This window comes from Lactuca virosa, chromosome 5, assembly GCF_052849685.1.
Source record: "Lactuca virosa cultivar CGN04683 chromosome 5, Lactuca_virosa_CGN04683_v6, whole genome shotgun sequence".
Lineage (NCBI taxonomy): Eukaryota > Viridiplantae > Streptophyta > Magnoliopsida > Asterales > Asteraceae > Lactuca > Lactuca virosa.
The window spans coordinates 235,886,369-235,903,840 of NC_136430.1; positions in this window are offsets into that span (position 1 = coordinate 235,886,369).

The following is a 17,472-nucleotide window of genomic DNA, read 5'->3' on the forward strand; positions in this document are numbered from 1 at the left end:
ACCATTGTTTCGATAATGACTAAGAAGATTGTTGTTATTCCGACCCTAGTGGTCATATCGAATTGAGTCCGACTAAGACGAGTGTGTTACATGGTTCAGAGAACCAAGTCCGATGTAGCACCTGACTTAAGCCGGAGGAATTTATCAAAGCGATCAGTAGAGGTATCGCGACGGTTGCTAGTAGCTAGAAATGCTACCTTTTAAGATGAGATTAGAACATGAAGGAAAGTATAGTCTGTTCTGGAAGACTCTAAGAGACCTGAGTCTAAGCGTTGCAACATACGATGATAGGTCATTAGAATATGACACATCGTTCCATTGTAGTAATAAAAGAACTTATATTAAATTTCATATCCAGTGAGGATAGAGATTGTGACTTGAAGGTCATAATTTGGATTCTAACGTGAGATAGGGAGAAAGTGCAAGATCGAGCATTTATAGCGGTCAAGAATATCCTTCGCTATCTCAAAGGAACAACTTCGTTGGGATTGTGGTATCCTTCGAAGACAGGGTTTTTCATACAAGCATTTATGATTCAGACCTTGGAGGTTGTTAATTAGATCGCAAAAGCACAAGTGGTGGATGTCAACTGTTGGATGGGAAGCTCGTTAGCTGGAAATTGAAGAAACAAACTTGTGTTTTGAGTTCTACAGCCGAAGCAGAATATGTTGCTGCTGCAGCTTGCACTTCTCAAATCATTTGGATTCAAAATCAACTGCATGATTATGCAATCAACATGAAGAAAATTCTGTTGTATTGTGATTCGCAAAGTTCTATACGCATCTGTCATAATCCAGTGCAACATTGGAAGACTAAACACATTGCACTTCGCTATTATTTTATCAAAGATCATGTTTAAGATGGCAACATTGAAGTTCACTTTGTTAAGACTACTGATCAAATTGCTTATATTTTCACTAAAGCCTTGGATGAGAAAACTTTCCTAAGGATTTTGTATGGATTAGGCATGATTGATGCAAGTGTTGTTCCAAATCTGACTTCGTCTTAATGTCAAGAAGCGTTGACTTATCGCTGACCGATTAAGAAATTACTGTTCACATTCAGCGCGTTGACATGCTTTGCTTTCGACATTCCTCTGAACGATTCATCACACACTTCGTTAATAGGTATTTTACACTTCGTTAGTAGGTACTTTACACTTCGCGTTTCTAGTACATTTTTCATTTTCAAAAACAAAACACCAAAAAGATTTTCTTCATTTTTGTCTTTTCAATTCCAAAATCAAAAATAACAAAAAGATTTTCTTATTTTTGTTATTTTCTTTTCAAAAACAAAAAGTCAAAAATATTTTATGTTTTGTTAGGCTAACTCTATTTGTGTAGCTTGTAAGCGAAGATCTATGATGGTTCATGCTTTGCAGCTTTAGGGAAAGGTATCACTTCGATCCTTTGCACTAGTTAGGTGTCCCTAGAAGCATGCTGCAACATGTTGACCCAAGCCTCCACGACTCAATTTGTTTTGAAGTCTTAATGGATATCTTCTCATCAGAAATCCTTCCCAATTAGGTTGTATTCACATTATTCACTGAGCTGCCTTAGTCTTCTCATTTTGAGTTAAGAGTTTTCTGCATGGTCCATACATAGCAGAGGAACAATTTGTTTCTTAACCATCTCTTTTTCATCCTAATGTTCTTTCACGATCACACACAAAGACACATATCCAAGACATCTCTAGTCGAAACCAACCAGGATATAGTTATGTAAACCATCTGTGTTTATGATCTGGATTCATGAGACCGTGATGAAGGTGAAACCCAATTTTTCGAACCATTTAAGGAATTGATGGTGAACTTTATGTTCAAGATTTTAACAAAACACTTGTTTCAATACCTATTTTTGATATTCAAAATCATATTCTTTCGTTTTGAGTGATCTTGATAAAATGTTCGACACCCACGACATTTTTACCCAACAAGGTCCAGTGCTTACTTATTTTTCTGGGAATATGATTTCTGTCTAAATATCCCCCACTTGAATTAAACTTCATCCTCGAAGTCTGTTGCTACAAACAACACAGGGTAGTGCTCGCTTATCTCGTCTTCAGGCTGTCATGTCTATTCCGAACCTTTCCTATGTTTCCATTGCACCTTCACTAGGTTCACTAGTTTCTTGCGCATAGTCTTGGTCTTGCTATCATGAAATGCAATCAGTCTCTCTACATAGATCAGGCGCTCATCGACTTGAACATCATCCAAAGGAATCACCATCGAATCATCGGTTATACACTTCCCCAACTGAGAAACATAGAAGGTGTGGTGGATTTGACTGAGCTCATCAGACAGATCCAAGCGATAGGCAACGTTGCCTACATGGGCGGTAATCTTGAAGGGACCAATAAATTGAGGTCCCAACTGGATCCGCTTCCGAAATCTAACGACACCTTTACAAGATGACACCTTCAGAAGCACCAAATCCCCCACCTAAAACTCGAGGTCATAACGTCGCCGGTCTGCATAACTTTTTTGCCGACTTTGCGCGACCCGCAACCTGTCGCTCACCTGATGAATCAACTCAGTGATCTTGAGTACCACTTTTGTACTTCCCAGGACCTGATGACCGACCTCGCCCCAACATACTGGGGTCCGACACATCCTCTCATACAACATCTCGAAGGGCGGTCGGTCAATACTAGCAAGATAACTGTTGTTGTAGGAGAACTTGACTAGTAGAAGGTAAGTATCCCAACTCCCTCCAAAGTCTAACACACATTCCCGAAGCATATCTTCGAGCATCAGAATCGTCCGCTTGCTTTGACCATCGGACTGGGGATGATATGATGTACTGAAGTGCAACTGAGTACCCAACTCTTCATGAATTCCTCCAAAACCTGGAGGTTAAATAAACATCTCGGTCCGAAACCACCAAGACTTGTACCCCATGCCGAACCACCACTTGTGAATGTAAATGTCAACCAACTTTTCAACAAATATATTATTGGCGATTACAATGAAATGCTCAATCTTGGTCAATTTTGAACAATGACCTAGATAGAATCAACTCCTCATGCCTTCCTTCGAAACTTTATGATAAAATCCATGGTAATATCTTCCCACATCCACATGGGAATGGGTAATGGTTGCATCTTGTCATGAGGCTCTAATGCTCAGCCTTGAATTTGCAACAAGTCAGTAGTGGCTCCATAAAGCAAGCCATCTCCCATTTCATACAGGGCACCAATAACTCAGCTTCAAATCTCTATTCATCTTTGTGGCCCCCGGATGGATCGAAAACTTTGACTTATGAGCCTCTTCTAGAGCTATCTATCTCACCCCACTAATAGTCGGAACCCATATTCTACCACACTATGTCAACAATCCCCAACCGTGTCTAATAAATAAAGGAATCTTCCCCTGATCCGCTTCGCCTTCCAATTCTCTTTTTTCAGTCCCTTTACACGAGCCTTCTTGATCATATCCAACAAAGGCGAAATAATAACCATCCTCAGACATACATTCCCAAAAGATGTACTTACTGCCTTGCGGCTCAAGGTGTCATCCACTACATTAACCTTCTTAGGGTGATACATGATCAAAAAATTATAATCCTTTACCACATCCAACCATCTCCGCTACCACATATTCAAGTTCGGCTGACCTATCGGGTATTTCATGATCTTGTGATCAGTGTAGATAGTACACCTAGCCCCATACTGATAATTTCTCCAAATATTGAGGGAAAAAACCATATACCCTAACTCCAGATCATGCGTAGGGTAATTCGCCTCATGAGGCTTCAGCTACGTCGAAGCGTAAGCAATTACGTGGCCCCTCTGCATAAGAACAACTCCCAAACTCGATATAAAAGGGTCATAATAAACCACAAAATCATCCATATCCTGTGGAAAAGCGAGAATCGGGGCTTTGCACAATCTCTGCCTCAGCGTCTCAAAGGTCAACTGTTGATCGGCCTCGCACCGAAAAGTAACATTCTTCTTCATCAAGTCGGTCAAAGGCATAGCAATCTTGGAGAAATCCTAGATAAATCTCTGATAATACCCTACGATACCTAGAATGCTCCGAATCTCAGATGGGGTCCTTGGAACTTCCCATCGCATCACAACCTCAATCTTGGCTGGATCAACCAATATACCCTTCTGGTTGACGACGTTCCCCAAGAATTGCACCTCTCGCAACTAGAAATCACACTTGGAGAATTTGGCATACAATCTCTCCCTCCTTAGAGTCTCCAGTACCTCCCACAAATGATCTTCGTGTTGCTCCTTTATCTTGAAGTAGACCAAAATATCATCAATCAACACAATCATCGATCGATCCAACATTAGCATGTATACCCGATTCATGAGGTCCATGAATGTTGCTTGTGCATTGTTGACCCGAATGGCATCACCACGAACTCGTAATGACCATAGCGAGTCCTGAAGTCCGTCTTCAGCACATCCTCATCTCTGACCCATATTTGATGGTATCCTGATCGCAAATCAATCTTGGAAAACTAAGATGCACCCTGAAGGTGGTCAAATAAATCATCGATACTTGGAAGTGGGTAACGGTTCTTCATTGTAAGCTTATTAAACTCCTGATAATCAATATACATCCTGTGTGAACCATACTTCTTTTTCACGGACAGAATCGGCGCTCCCCAAGGAGAAGTACTTGACCAAATAATTCCCTTGTCTAGCAACTCCTGAAGCTGCACAGACAACTCCTGCATCTCTGGTGGTGCCAAACGATATGGTGCTTTAGATATTAGAGCCACACCAGGCACCAGATCAATCCGGAACTCAACTTGCCTCTCGATAGGCACTCCTGGAAGTGTTGGGGGTCATAAATGGCATCGAACAAGTCCTTGCACGATGGTCTTTGTGCCGCAATCGAATGCCTAGTCCTGGAGAGCTGAATGCGCTATATGGGTTAGGTTGTGCCCTTTCTAACACCAATTGATTGTAGATCAACCAGGTAGCGCTGATGTCTAACAGATGGTATCAGAGCCAGTGGCGAGGGTTCAATTCATCAAGGAGCAGTTTCTGAGGGGGATTGTTGGGGTTCAAAAATGGCATCGACCAAGTCCTCACACGATAGCCGTTTTGCCACAATTGAATGCCTGGTCCTGGAGGGTTGAATGCGCTATATGGGTTAGGTTGCGCCCTTTCTAACACCAATTGGTTTTATATTAACCGAGAATCATTGATGTCTAACAGGAAGCTCCTCAAGAAACACATCAGGGAAATCCCGAACAATGGGCACCTCACTCAATGTCGTCGTGCCCTCGACCCGAGTATCCACCATATAGGCCAGAAACCCAGAACAAACCTACTGAAGATATTTGCTAGCCCTCGCAGCTGAACAGAGAGCCAGACCATACAAAATCCTCTCACCAGGAATAACCAGTTCTCCCCCACTTAGGGTTCGAACTCTCACTAGTTGGCGCTCACAGTCAATCATGGCTCCATTGGGTCCCAACCAATCCATCCCAATAATAACCTTCGATCCTCATAGAGGAATCTGTACAAAATCAATAGAGTATCTATCGTTGAACAAGTTCAGAACACACCCCCGATGAATCCTCGAAGCACTCACAGATCAGTCGTCAGCAATCTCGACCTCTAAAGGATAATCTCGAAATCCAAGAGCATAACTAAACTTCTTGCTAAGCACAAGAGATACAAAGGATCGAGTAGCACCCGAATCAAACAGAACATGATCATTCATCCTGTTGACTAAGAAAGTCCCTAATCATGATCAGAAACAACATAATTATAAATTGGGAAAGTAAGAAAAGACATAATGAAATTACATACTGGTAACCACATCAGGTGCCGCTCGGGCCTCATGAGTAGTTAGCAGAAATGCCCTACTCTTCAACACTGGTGCCTCCGCCTTGACCTGACGGCTGTCAATAATCATCAAAGTAGCTGGTGCAGGCGTCGCCACTGCCCCTCCTGAAAACCTTGCACAATCGGCCTTTTTATGGTCTGTCTGGTTGCAGTGAAAACAAATAAATACATTCCGGGGGCAATGCTTACTCATATGTCCAGTCTGACCACACCTGAAACATACAGACCCTGCCAATCGACATACCCCACTATGCGGCTTTCCCCACTTGCTGCAACGTCCCTGGCCCTGTTGTCCCCTAGAATGTGGCTCTGAAGTCTTGTTCCTCTTTGCTTGGCCCACAACTGTCTTCACCTGCTCCATCTTGCGCTTCGCCCAAAGCTTTAGCTCAATCTCCTTCTCACGGGCCCTCTCTATTCTATCATTTAGGGTCTTGCACCCTGAAAAGATGAGAAACTCTATGATGTCATCCCTAAACATGTCATGATATCTTTTCCTCTTCATCGCCTCATCCGCAGTGTACTGCGGAACCAACAGAGCCCTCTCACGGAACATGGCGGTGATCTCCACCATAGTCTTAGTAGTATGGCTCCTCCCAAGATATGACCGCCACAACCATAATCCCAATAGCTCGACTAATCTCATCCCACCGGTCACATGCCTGTTCCCTTTGAAGACAGGATGAAAACCCTAACTTTGACCCTTAGGGCAGAAATCATCCGCAGAGCATTTTCCATGTCAGTGATCCAGTGTCGGATAGCGATGGGGTCCCCCCCAAAAAACTCGGGAGCTCCACAAGATTTGAACTCTAGGAATGAGGGAGTTCGTGCTCCTATCTGACCTCCAACAATCTCGGATCGAAAGGCTCTGAGTCACTCATCCATAAGCTCCATAATCCCCTCCTTGATGACACCAAACGTCATAGAGGTACTATCCAAAATGTCGCAGATAACCTCGACCGCAATAAGCTCATGCAACCTCTCATCAATCGGTTTCGTACCCGAGCTAGGACCTAAAACAGAACCAGAGATAGAACCTGCTCCTCCAGTGATCATCACCATTCTCAAACTGAAAATGCAAACATAAAATCGATCAACATAATTTGAGGAAACCCTCATACTACAGATCTACTTAGAATCCCGAAGACTGCCCTTGTCTCTAGTATATATCTTGTGTTCCAGTAGTACGGGCCCAATACTACCTTCCATACCAATCTGTACTCTCCTCAAGTACCATCCCAGATCCTTTCAGTTACCACACTAAATCCATATGGTAATACTATGCAATAGTGCATACAAGTTCTACTATAACATTCCCTAGACTCTTCTAGGAATTTTCCCTCAACAGCCCAATACTATGAACTCTCATTCCACGTTGTTGGTTACCTTATGCATGCAAGTTATACACAAAATGGGATCACGTAGACTGTCAAATAATGATTCTACCCTAAGTCCACAATGAAACAAGGAACATGAAATAAGGAAACCCTCATACTACAGATCTACTTAGCCCTAATCTAGCATGCAATTCATATACTAGGCATGCTAATCATAACACATAAGTATATTTTGGGAATTACTTACTTGAGCTCGGTTGATTGCACGCATTGCACCCCTTTTCTAGTTTGTAGAAATCCTTTAGAAATTCATTTTTCTTTAAAAGATCATCATTTCCTCAGTTTGAGTTCTAGCACACCCGAAAGTGTGTTTGAATCCCTCAAAGCAAGGCTCTGATACCAACTTGAAAAGCCCCAAAATCAAGGATAAAATTTTCATTTTTAACTTAATTGAAAACTGTCAAGTAAACATAACAACCCCAAACAAAGTATGTCAATATGAGAATAATCATCAAAGTACAGATCCAAATCATAACAAAAGAAACTAAACATAGGTGGATACGCTGCAATCAAGTCGGACCCTTCCCCTTTGAAATTGAAGTACTTGAAACCATAAAATTGTAAGCACATGGCCTCGTCACCTTCCCCAAAATACAACATACAATAAAAATATACATATAATAGTACGTGGTTGTGTCGGGTCTGTATAAACTCCATATGACAGCATGTAGTTGTGTCGGGTCTGTATCAACCCATATTACAGCAAGTAGCTTTCTCGGGTCTATATCAACCCCCGAGTCCATAATGACTCCGAGCCCAGATTAGATATATATATACACACACACACACACACACACATATATATATATATATATATATATATATATATATATATATATATATATATATAATTAAATCATATCAATCATAGTAACATAATCATATACACCCAACATATACAAATCATTGGGCCCGTATTGGTCCCTTTGACACACTAGTGTGCTAAGAAGACTCACATCTAACTGGAGATAACTGAATCGTACACTCGAGCTACTGCGAACACGCTCCTCACACTAAACGTAACCCAAAAATGATCCTAATTAATAATTATAGTTTTTAAACCATAATTAAGGGTCCAAATATTCATTTATCTTGATAAGGTCTAAAAGGTCATTTTACCCATCCATTCATAGCCCAACTTAACAATCCCAACCCTAATGCTCCAAGGCCCAAAAGAATGGCCCAATCGGGTTTTCTGAGAGTACGCTCGGCATACTCTCGTCTACGCCCCGCGTATGGCTTCGTTCTCGAAGGAAAGGTTATGGGGCCTCAACCCTCTACACCCAACGTACAGAGCATTACGTCCAACGTAATACCCTGGAGTCCAAACTCTACGTAAGTGATCTTAATGCATTAAGACTTCACATCCAATTTTAGATCTAAGCTTAATAAAACATCTAAGGGTATAAAGTTGCAACCTTTATTCCTTTGCATGGCTACAAAGAGCCCACCATAAAGACCCTTACTCATTCAACCATTTACAACTCCATAACTCTTCCATGGAAGAAAACCAAGGTCCAAGCTTGCATTTTTATGACAAAAAAACACCCTAAAACATCTTAATGGATAACCCTAAGACTCTAAAGTATTCCATACTCACAAAGATTAAGGTTTTTGGACAAAAAGAGTGTAAAACAAAGCTTGAACAAGATCTAAAGAAATATGAATCAAGGTTAGAGCTTTATACCTCCAGAAGATGCACAAGGTTGAGTAATTGATGGATCCAAAGACTTGAGAGCAAACCCACTTCTTTGATGATCTTCCTTCACAAACAAGAATATATAAAACTCACTCAAAAGATTCAAATCTCACTCTCAAGTCTAGGGTTTTTAATCTTTGGGTTTAGAGGAATGGAGGTTGGAGGTAAGGACAGGTTTGAGGTCGTAATGATCTATAAATAGGGTCCAAACCCTAAAAATTAGGGTTTATCCCCTGATTGCGTACTCCATTCGTACGTGAGAGGCTCCCTGATCACATGCAAGGTTCCTACACCCAACGTACCTGGATCTAACCCCGAGCGTAGGGACCATTCTACCAGCTTTTAAGAATTATTGGTAGAATAGAAAATTACTTGGAACAATGGCGTTACATAACTCCACTATACTCCTCACATGCATGCATATATCTAGCCATATGCATTATACTACACTTCCTAGACTTTATTTCTATGACTCTCCTTTCCCACAACCCGCAAGAAAAACAAGCCTCCACTAACACACAAGAAATACCTCTTGAACATGCAGTCATACATAACCCAAAATGAAATATACATTGAAATAAATGTCTCCACTTAAAAACCACAACCAGACAAGGAACAGATAGTAAGCTCAAAACAGAAACTCTAAGGTTATTAAATTCTAGTTATATACAACCCCTAAGGCATTCGATAGACAATTCAACATTATCATATAGATATTCCAAAGTACATACTGTAATAAGCACATATAAATCAAATGAAGCATCTCATACGAATCAATTACTTCTAGCATGCAGTTCCTGAACATACCCTTAGTCTACAATCTAGCATGCATAACAATTCATAGCATAATATACTATCGTATGGGTATATTGGGAATCACTTACTTCTTGAGGATCGACTGACTGTACGCATTGCATCCTCCAATAATTAAAAAACTTTTTTTGAAAATTATTTTGTTGAATAAAAGCATTCCCTCTCAAAATCTTGTTTAGAAAATATCCCAATCCTCAGTTTGGGTTAGACACACCACAAGATGCGCCCGAATCCCTCAAACCAAGGCTCTGATACCAACTTGTAACATCCTAAAAATTGTGAGGAGATTTTTCATTTTTGTAAATAGATTAACCAACAAGACCTTTATTCCAAAAACCTTTAAGTAACATTCATTTTATTAAAACCATACACTATCATAGTTAAATTATCAAATTGTGGAAACGAATATCTTCGATGCGTTTGTACATTCCCGCCAAGCTCTTCCCATCAACAAGCCGAAAAACATTTAATCCACAACTTTAAGCATAAATCTTAGTGATTTCCCCAGTATACAATATATTCCACCATACATACAATGCATCCACATAGAATCCTCAACTCTAGCACCGAGCAAACAAAACTCCTAACCACATACATATATCATATGCAACGGGCCCAACCCAAAAGTTCATACCCCCAACCTAACTCACATAACGGGCCCCATATAAACATACATAACATGCCCCACACATCCATACATAATGGGCCTCATCCGAACATAAATAAAGGGCATCGCCTAAAGAGTAAACGGGCCCAACCCAAACTACATTTCCAGGAGCTACATTCTGGTCCTCCATACTATTTCTATAGGAAAAATCATGTTCTTCCATACAATCCCAAAGCCATAAATAATTGGAATCAGGTAGAAACTTGAATAGGTGATCCACACAAAAGAAATAAACCAAACAAGAACCATGCATTTAGGCATTAGACCAAGAGTTCTCAGGTTATCTAACTTGACTACATATAACCCCTTAGGGTAAACACTCAACAAAAAGTCAGTACTATCATTACCCTAACCAATCATGACACCTAGCAGTATCATATAAACCTCAGACAATACTCAATAGTCTAACATGGTGTGACACCAAGTGTCTTATACTGCTCAAGCATAACAAGGATTCCTCCTAGTCAACTAGCATACTCGTACCCTAACAATATTGTTATCCTACCATGAAAAGGATATACAATTGGATGTGTGGCATAGTGAGAAACTCACCTGAACTAAAAGAACCGGAGAAGCACAACAACACTCTCACACCTTGTACTACTCAATCCCACGAGTCGGCTAACACCAAAAGAGATGAATTCTAAATGAAAACCCAAAAACCCCCAAGTTAAACTGGCCAAAAATCAATAGTCGATGGTCAACAAAAGTCAACAGTTAACCAACTCAACAACCATAATGACGTGGAGACATCTTGGCCATGTTATAGGTATGAAAGGACAAAATAAGCGGCATATGGGACATAGCCACGTGGTGGGTATGTTCGAACAAAACAAATGTGTTTCTATACTTCACCACATCGTGGTCATTCCTTGGCCATATCATGGTTACTGGAAGTTTTCCTCAAATTTTCATTGAGAGATTAATCCTTATAGATCAAGGCTCAAAACTTTAGATCTATTCCTTCTCAATGACTTAATGGATGAAGTTTCCAACTTTATCCATTAGGACTTCACTCCAAGTTAAGTCTCCAACCCTAAGTCCATTAAGTTCTTAATATGACCAAGACTTGCACATGGGACCAAGAACTCTCAAACTAAGACCTTTTTCTTACTTAACATAAGTCCATGACCTTAAGAATATCATATAAAGCTCTAGAGTTTCTCAAACTCCAAGAGCATCCAATAATGGAACTAAAACCAACCAATAATGATAAACAACATGAATCTCAAAAGAACAAGGTCAAGGTGCAAGCTTTTTACATCCAATGGTCCGAAAACTTGAAGAAGATGGTGGATCTAGTCTTTCTCTATGCTTCCTTGCACCAAGAAGGAGTTTCTTTCTTCACAAGCTTCACCAAATTAAGAAGAACAACCTCAAAACCATGTAAACAAGCTCTTAATCTTCCATGGAAGCTACGGTTTCAAAATCTAGAGGTGGAGGCTGAAGGAGATACCCTAAATAAAGAGTTAGATCCTTTAAATATAGGGTAAACCCAAAACATCATGGGCTTGGGCTGCAATAACTACCATTTCGTGGCCATCCTCTTGCCATGTCGTGGCGATCATTAAAACACGTGATCCTCAAATACCATGCCACGTCGTGGCATTCCATGAACCATGTCGTGGCATTTAGTTTTGAGTAAATTACACGAATGGTCCCTATGGTTTGGGGTAATTTGCGTGTTTGGTCCCTAACATATTTTTTTAACTCGGAAAGTCCCTACTGTTTGTTTTTGTTACACGCTTGGTCCCTACTATTTGTTTTTTGTTACGCGCTTGGGCCCTGTCTTACCTAAAAGACTATTATTTAAATAGGGAAAATGGTGGAGTATGTAAGGTAAGCTGAAGGGGATGGGGTTGGGGTTGGGGGTGTGTTTATTTTAATAAATTAAAAATCAAGGGAAAAACAGTTTTTTGATTTTAATAAATTAAAAATCAAACATATTTTACTTAATTCTTAAAATAACATTTTCTTAAATAAAAAATGTATACTATAGATTACTACTTAAATAACATTTATTAAATAAAACAAATGTTGATTTAGAAAACACATTACATACTTGAGGACTTTCAATTGTTTTTAAGAATAACTATCGTAGCAACTTGCGATTGATTTCTGACTGTCGATTGCAGTGATAAAGTCGAGAAATTGCAAACTTTCTTCCATTTGATAAAAAAATTTATTGATTTATAAAGGGAATTTGTGATTGCTTGATGAAATATAAATGAAATTATATCATGATTCGTGCTAGAAGACAAAAGTCGACTCCTCGAGTCCTATGTAATAATAGTTTGGTCTTTGGCCTTTGGCCTTTGGACTTTCGATTGGAATTGAAATCAGACGTTAGTTAGTATAAAATATAAAAGTATAATTCTAAAATTTATAGGGGGCAAGTTATTAAAGGAGTGGATCAGTGATGATCCATACCTGACCCATTTAATAAAAGAGTTCGCGGGTACGGGCCCTTAACTGGTAAATGAATCAAAAAATATGCTTCAACCCCATATAATTCTTACAGGTTTAGATCGGATCAGGATCAAAACTCACGCATTGCCAAGTCCACCACGACCTCAAGAGTGGAGACTAAAAGCCATAGTTTTTTTGTGTAACTTACATTTTTTGTCCATTGGTGAATATATATATATATATATATATATATATATATATATATATATATATATATATATATATTTCATTTTTGGTCCCTAAAACAACTAGGTTGCAATTTTGGACATTATTTCACTATTTAATAAAATATTTGGCTCTATGTGTCGTATAAGTTAATAACCTCGCTGTTAAATTTAAAAAATAACCATTTTTCCTTTTGACCAAAACTAAAAAAATTAGTGTATAAATTTATGGAAATATAAATATTGATAAGCTAGTTGGGCATTTGGATCAATTAGATTGATTATGGAAGACCAAGAGCTTTTTAAAGTTGTTTGAGTTGGTGATTATTTTTGTCATGTGTACATGTTCTTAAAAAAGGAAGGGTATTACATGAGAGGTATCTAACAATCTTTCAAATTTAATTTTCTATTCTTTTTATCCTAATTTTGGTCAAGGCCATGAGTACTTTTTTGTATTAAACTTGCAGAGTAACAAGTACTTTTTTGTGTAAGTGTACATATTTAACATTTGTAAGTTCAATTTTCCTTTCTTCTTTGTTTTCAGAGAATATGGTCACTTCCATGATTAATTTTTCATGCCTTTTTTGTGATAAAGGTTAGTGTTTAATTAGAATTTTTAATAATCACATGCTTGTGTTTTATGCTTGTGTTTTCTATTAACAGAATCTTATTTAGTTTAATAATTTTATGCTTGATAAAATTTTAGTTTCTGAAATGTGTCTATTTCAGTAATTGCATGACTTGATTGGTTTTTCTCTACTAATTTTATAATCTATAACACTTTATGGTTGATGTTACATGACCAACATCATGAACTTGTTACTAGTCTAAAAGTCATTTGTTTCTATCCTCATACAAGCAATCATGATTATGTGTTACATTACTTGCAATGAAGCCCTTACAAAATTATTTGGGATAAAGCAAACGAAATACAAAAACAATAGAACGGAAAATTGGATTATACAACACTATATGGGATAAACCAAGCTAAGGAGTAATCTTATTAAAAAAACAATGTATTAGTTTTCTTTTTAAGTTTAATATTTGAGTATACTTTTACGTTTATCATAATTTTGGATTTGTTTTAATGTAAGAAATTTGACTTATTATTAATAAAAAAATATTTTTTATTTCACTGTATTATAAATGTGTGACTAAAAATAACAATACTAATGATAAAAGAACGAAAAAGTGACTAAAAATAACAATACTAATGATAAAATAACAAAAAAGTGATTATATGTATTTAATGTTTACAAGTTAATTAACTTATGTGTGACTAAAAGTAACAATAATAGTCGTGACAAAAAAAGTCATGTGACTATATGTAATTTTATGTCATAGTTTATTTTATTATGTGGACTAAATGTTACTAATAATCAAGTGAAATAAATAAACATGTGACTATAAGTATTTTATGATTACAGTTTAATTTTTAGTGTACAACAAAAACTAAACAACAGTCATACTAAAAAAATATGAATATAAATATTTTATGGGTTCTTATGTGTGATTAATGTAGCTAAATGTCATGATGTATGCAAAACCCATGAAAAGATAATAGCTAAATTGATGTGACTAATCTCTAAGAAAACAATTCTTTTTGTGATTAAATAATAGCTAAGGACAAAATGAGAATACTTGTATGGTCGTTGGATGAACAATAGTCACTACCAAAAAACACATATATGTCTGGAGAGAGTTTATAGCCACAGTTATCGGACAAAACGACACAATGAAAATAAATTTAAATAGTCGTTCAGTGAACATGGTCATGCTTCGCTTAATTGTGTGTATATAAAATATAGCCAATAATCATAATAAATATTTTTTTTGTGACTAGCTATTAGCAAAACGCCACAGTGAAAATAATTTCATGTGGCCATTCATTGAACATGGTCATGTTTTGCTTAATTTTGTGTCTCTAAAAGATAGTCAATAGTCATAATGAAAATTTTTTGTGTGATGAATTATTAGCAAAATGTCACAGTGAAAATAAATTCATCTGGCCATTCTGTGAAAAACAGTCACTCAAATACTAGAATGTGTGTCTAGAAAGGGTTTACGCCCACAATATTAAATAAAATGATACATTACAACAACAAAAATCCCCACCATATAGCCACACTTTTATGCTATGGTCATAGTTTTTCATATGATAAAGCCACTAAATTTTAAAGTGTTTATATGGTGCCTAAAATGCCACTACCTTTGGTGACATTTCCGACGAAAAAAGTGTGGCTATAGGCATATAGTCATGGTTTTTTTTGTGACCATATACCATTTTTGTACTAGTGTAAATGATCTCCAACACTGTCACTATGAGTGTTATTTGAAATGGAAACAAGTCATTATTTGATTTGATACTTGATAAGTCGAATTATGCTTAATAGGATAGATCAAGGATTGTACCATGAATATTGTTGCAAGATTCTCTGATCTTGTACCAATTTAGAAGGTTTTGAGACACTCTCTAAAATGTAGAGTGAGGGTTCAACCCTCATTAAGTACATTTGGAAGTCTAGGACATGGATTAGAGATGTCTTTTATCGTTGGACATCCCAACAAGAATTTTGGATAATTGTTTTACAAAGATTTTGAGATCAAAATGTTTGTTGCTCAAAGGGCATTCTTCCAAGAGATGAAGCTGCTATCCAAAAGAGTTAGTGAGAGTCACACCAGTCTTGATAAGATTCAAGATTCAACCAATGAAGAACCTAAAGTTGGTCCTATCATTCAATTTGAGATTGAAATAACTATTGAGGAAGCTGACATACCTCTAACTCTTCTGAATAGACTTGATAGGGGATTCCATATACCTAGTTGTATAGATCGAGTCACCGGTAGACAATAATCAGAGTATGCTAGTTATCGGAAGTCATGGTAGGCCCTACAAGGTTGTAAAATGGAAGAAGGACATGGAGAGTCAGATTCAATCAATGATCGTTTGAAAAACTGGTTTATCAAACACTTGGATTTAAAAACGTAAGTGTTAGTGGATCTTCAAGAAGATAACAAACATTAATGGGAACAGACACATAGTTAAACCAAAGTAGGTCATGAAGAATGTGTAAGCTTGCGAAGTTTATTTATGAAATGAACAAGCATCTCCTGAGATGGGATCGTTGCTTTAAAGACGAACCATAAGGTATGTCGAATATAGTGGAAATTATTGGGATTCTTGTTTCGGTTAAAAAGTTCAAAGAGTTTGAACTTCGAGAATCAAAAATAAGCCAAACATATATATGTTAATGACAGTGAGCAATTATGATTTTTGTTTCAACAAGAAAGTTCAAAGAGTTTTAATTTCGAGAAACGATGATAAGCTATGTTAATGGAACTAATTGGGATCTTTGTTTCAATGAGGAATTTCAAAGCGTTTGAATTTCGAGAAATAAATACGAGCCATGTTTGTTATAATGTTAGTGGGAGAAAACAATACACACACTTAGTATGTTGATCTATGGAGATAGATTTTGATAATTCATTATGATAAGCGAAAGTACATGAAGTCTCAATGAAACTCAAAATAGTTCATAATGTGTGGCGTGACATTGAACTAATTTCATAGTTCTGGTATTGAGCTAAAGGGCATGAATCGTGCCCTACATGCTTTTGCTTATAGGATCAATCATATGACAGATACCAGATGGGAAGACTTGTATGCCTCGAGCATGAAATGTCATATCAGATCAAATTGGCAAGAATCAATAAATTAAGATCGAGTACATGCCCTAGGAGGACAAAGGATATGACCATAGTATAAAATAGTTCATTGTAAAAGTTACATTGATGCTAGGTTTCACACTAATAAAGACGATTTTATTTTCAGTCGAAATTTGTGTCTTTTACTGAATGGTGAAGTATTAGCTTGGAAGAGTACCAAGTAATACACTGTAGTGGATTTGAGAGTAAACTTAGAGTATATTGCATCCAGTTAGAATGCAAAAGAAGCTATGTGAATGAAAGAAATCCATTATTGACATCTTTGTTGAAATTCAGTAATTGATGATCCTTATGAAAGATTCTTGTGATTGAAAGGGTGAACTTACCTCGAGTATGGATCCCAAAGCCACGGAAGCTGAAAAGGCATATATTCAGTAAGGACCAACATATTTGATATTTTCCCAATTGTAAGGAAATCATAGTCAATAGAGTCATATCGATGGAAATCGTGTTGATCCATTCGCTAAGTCAACAAGTCTAACAGCAAGACTAACAATGAAACTTGATCACGAGGAATTTGATTTTCAAATGATTTGACAAAAATCCATATAAAATAAGTTTATTTTACAAATAAGAAATGAAGCAGTATAAAGTGTTACTCTGATTCGGCAATTATCAAGTTGAGATCTTAATATACAAAGGAGATCAGTCATTTCAATTAGTTTATCACTGTGTTCTCCTTTTGCATGTTTAGAACTCACTTCCTAAATATTAATTTATTCAAAA